Consider the following 4,708-nt stretch of genomic DNA (forward strand, 5'->3'; position numbering starts at 1 on the left):
GGATAGGGTAAGGCAAGTGAGGTGCCCTGGTCCCAGCCCTGTCTCTGCTTCAAACACCTTATCTGGGACATGGGGTTCAGTATCTACCTTCTGAGGTGACGAGAATTACAGGTACTACATCCCTCATGTTCAGACCCTCTCAACGCAGAGTAAGCGCTATCAAAGGGCTAGCTATTCATTTTAACGCTTCCCAATCACAAGAGTTTGCCATCATCTTAGGAGAAGGTAAGCAATTGACTGAGGTACAGGAAAGTAATGTATGTTTTAGGTCAATCTAAGGTAATGGAATCTACTTGGCTACAAGTAGGGCAGTTTCACAGGACAGGTTGGGGTGTTCATCTCTCCCAGGGGAACTTAGCTCTGTCTGTCATTGAGATACTGGATTTTCTCCAGGACATGAATTCCTTGGTCACTTATCTGCTACCCCCTGGCAATATGGTATCACACAACCTTACACAGGTGTTTGTCATCTAAACCTGCAGATGCCGAAGGCAGGACTGCCTAGGATTCCCATGGCCTGGAGGGCAGCATAGTTCTTCTTTAGAATGACATTTGCAGCCCTTCTAGGTCTGACCCAGGGCAGTGGTTTTTATCTTTGGCTGCACATTAGCAACTCCATGGGAGGTTTTACAGATGTCGATGCCCAGATCTACTTCTGGAAATTCTGATTTGATATTCCTGGCGGGTGCTGGCGTGGTACTTCCTATAAGCTCCTGGGGGTTCTGACCTGCACCAGTGTTCCAGAATATACCTTGTGGCTCTGTCACCTGCTGGAGCCCTCCCCCGATACCAAGCCTTTCTCCATTCGCGTAGACTTTGCCTCTGTTGATTCCATTCTCTTCTGTGCTCTCCTTTCTTTGTCTGCCTGTTGAGGACCAGCTCACCCTTTATGATCTGACTCTAGTGTGACTTTCCTGAACCTTTCTAGGCAGCTCGATGCTAGGCAGAGGGGATTCTTGCCTCATCTGCATTCCCATAACTTTCCAGACATCCTGTTATGGTATTTACAGAGAATCACAGGCTTCTTGTTCATCAGTTTGTTCACTTGAAAGTCAGGACCTTGTCTTTGTCACCTTCATCTCCCTGACACCTGGTAGCGTCAGTACTTGGTGCAGGAGACGTACTTGGTGACTATGTAGTTGAATTAAATCGAGATATTCAAAATAGCTATCATGTCATCGAGGACGAAATGTCCATTCCTTACGATGCTGGTCCTTTGTCCTGCTGAGACTGTTATGGCTCAGCATAGAGTGAGCCTCATTTGTGCACACGCTGTATTCCCACTTGAGCATTGAAGTATTTTGCTAATTGCAGGATCGCTTGTCACCACAGAGCGTAGTTTCTTGAGGTGCCAGTCACGATTTAAAACCAAGAGCACAAGGGCTATCGTTAGTCGTCTGTAGCAAGTCTGAGTATATAAAAAATGTGTCTGGGAACGCCATAGGCAGAAATGGAACCTAGAAGAGATATTCTAGGAAAATGGGGAGATAAACTCTAGAGCTAGATGGCCCATTTTATGGCCACACACCTTGGGATATTTTAATCAAGGACGACATCCATCTTCTAATTGTAATGTCACCGTTTTCTTCCTTTCTCTTTTCTTTTTTAATCTCTACACCAGTATTGTACTATGAAGAAGGGTGGGGGCTGAAAAACTGACGAGGCCAGGAGGCGGGAGTTCTCCGCAGGAATCGGCAGGTAGGTACCAATGGCTGTGCTGCTGGGAAGGACAGTGGCTTAGGTGGTTACTGTCGAGTGGTGTCCGTTCTGATTGCTTATTGCCTGGAACTTTCTAGTTGTAAGTATTTTCACTCTTATTCCTGTTGACAGGATTTTGGAGGATCCATTATATACACAAAAAGACTAGGAATAAAGTGTCAATCGACAGAGTTGTTAAGCTCCTTCCCTCTGGAAAATCTGAGAGCGGTTTAGTGGAAAATGAGGGTCAGATAAAGTGTAGGCAGCAGCCACTGGGTGGCCTATGACTTTCCAGAGGGCAGGAAGATATGAAATCATAGAGCAAGAAATGGAGGTGGGGCCACTGCTAAGCATACCTGAGAAATGTTTGTGGGCCTGGGTCTGAATGAGTCTGTTCCTTTTTTCTGCTATAAACAGTCAAGCCAGATTAAAAAAAAAAAACAACAAAAAACCTTTCTCTCTTAGGTAACTGTTTGAGAATAAGCAGTCAACTATATCAAGTCAAGCTGATACAGGCTTACTTATTGCTCTGCCGTCCTCAACATGTAGTTCCCGCTTCAGGGTCTAATGTGGCTGCTGTAGCTCCCACTATCACATCTACATTCCACCCAACGGGGAATGGAAAAGAGAAAGAAAGGATATGCTCAATGTATGTTAAGAACCTGATCTAGAATTTACAACTCAGCACTTCCACTCACATACTATTGACCAGAATATAGTTACAGGGTTATACTTAGCTTTAAGAAAAATTGGGAAATGAACTCTTTAGCTAGATGGCCCTGTGCCCAGCTAAAATCTTCATTATTCAGGAGAATGGGAAAATAGATACTGAGGAAATAACCAGCCATCTTTGTTTCATAGTAGACGTTTTTCTGGCTACTGCCCAAACTCAGGAAAATATAGCGAAGTTTCAGAAATGCTGGGAGGCAGATTCAGAAGGAGACATATTTCAATGTCTTAAATGCCATCTCAGAATGAGAAATCAATGGTCGAGGTTAAACGTATTAGCACTGGGAGGTTGCCTAGAAAATCTCAGCGTCTAAAAACAACACTTCTTGTTTGATGCTTATGTCACACGATGTTTAATGTTAATCAGCTTCTTAATATAATTTCTCGGTGAAATTGTTTGCTTTATATTCCCAAGAGAACTAAAAGCGTAGTGTGTATGGGAAAGGGTACAAGCAGGAGAACGAGGATTGTAAATTTTCATAAAATTAATTACCTAGAAGGAGACATAAAAAATGCACGAATAGAGGTGCTTTATGCATAATTAACAATTTCTATTTTGAAAAAGGTGTCATGATTTTATGTGTGTGTATTGTACACGTGATGAATATGTGTGTGTGTGTGCGTACACGTACACTTAACGTGATCCTTAGTGAAGTCATGTGATATCATTGGAGAAACTGTCATTTCCATTTTATAGAAATGTGGTGATTAAATCTTGGGCTTGATGCCATAATAAATACAACTGCTTGGAAGACAGAGATGTCTCAGGTGATATTTGTGTGGGAGGGATGCAAATATGTGCAGCTAGAGGCCAGACTGTGGCGATTTTTATAACAGGTCTGAAAATTCTCTGACATTTCTCTCATTGGGGTGTGGAGGCTGACTCCCCTCCTCTTGAATTAGTGACTCCATCCCAATGAATAGAGTGTGGGGGCAGTGACCCTCCATGAATTCTAATATTAGATCATAAAATGCTAAGTAGTCTTCACCTGGTTGTCTCCTGGGCCCCAGCTTACCATGCTGTGAGAAAACTCAGGCCACACGGAGAGGCTCAAGGATGTGTTTTGTCCACATCAGTCTTTTGTACTCTCTCTTCTCTCGGTGCAGCTCAGAAGAAAACTCATTCCTAAGTTCTTAGAGTTAGAGATACTAGGCAAGAGGTTTTATACTTTCCAGTCCAAAGACGAGACACATTGGGGTTCTTCTGTGAAAGACAACATAGTAGATGTTCTAGCTAACGGCAAAGCCACCCGCGCTCAAGTCACTCTCCTGCCCTGGGCTCAAAGATGTCTCTTCTAGAAGCCATGAGGTATTGGCCTGACACTTTTTCTCCTTTTCAAGAGGAGGGCTCTGCCTCAACTAGAGTTGCATATAATTTTATGTGCATAATACTGTGATTTCAGGCCAGATGTCTCCATTTTTTTTAACCATCTCACATATGTCATAGTTTTTAGACTTGTTCGTAATCTACTTGTTTCCACTCTAGGATATCATGTGCTGAGATCTCAAAATATGAGTACATCACTCCAAGGATTTGGCGTGTGGCGTGTGCTAATTAAATGTTCAACCAATTGAAGTGATGTCTAACCAGCACGGGGAAAAATAGAACTGACACTTCCTCATTTTAGATACTTTTATTAATGCTCTCCCAAATTTCATAAATAATTTAAATCTGATACTGTAATTCTGACAGGTTGACCATACCTCTGTAGGTTAACAAAACCAGCCTGATGTCTAGTTGAATAGAAGATGGGTTTTCAAATTATTTTTCTTGTTGTTTACTTATCAAACATGTACTTTTTGTGCCTGAGAGTGTATAGATGTCTTTGTATGTGTGATTTCATTCTACCCTTTGAGGTAGAACAGTGGTCGAGAATTGTAATTATCTTTTCCTTTTCAGAATCCTTTTCCCCATCTTTTGGTGAAAACACGTTTTCCTTCTGGTAATACTTTTCATCACCGTTTGTGGATATGTTCGAGGTGGTCCATTAAGGCTCATTATAAAATCTCGCTCTTCCCCTTCCTCTGTAACACTGGCCGAGAAGGTGGGCACTTCCTCTAAGCTGGGGCATTCAAACTCTTTCGTGGGAATCGAATCTGGAACAGGGCCTCGCATGGACGGAAGGCACCAGGATGTGAGCATCTAGCAGCTGTGTCCCGAAAATGTGTTCATTAATTTCAGCCACCACATCCTAGACTCCATCTCCACCACATTTTTAGCACCTAGAGAAATTCTTGGTAAAGTAGGTGTTCAAAAATATGTGTGGAATGAACAAATGAA

Source organism: Pteropus vampyrus, unplaced genomic scaffold (genome assembly GCF_000151845.1).
Source record: "Pteropus vampyrus isolate Shadow unplaced genomic scaffold, Pvam_2.0 Scaffold5, whole genome shotgun sequence".
Lineage (NCBI taxonomy): Eukaryota > Metazoa > Chordata > Mammalia > Chiroptera > Pteropodidae > Pteropus > Pteropus vampyrus.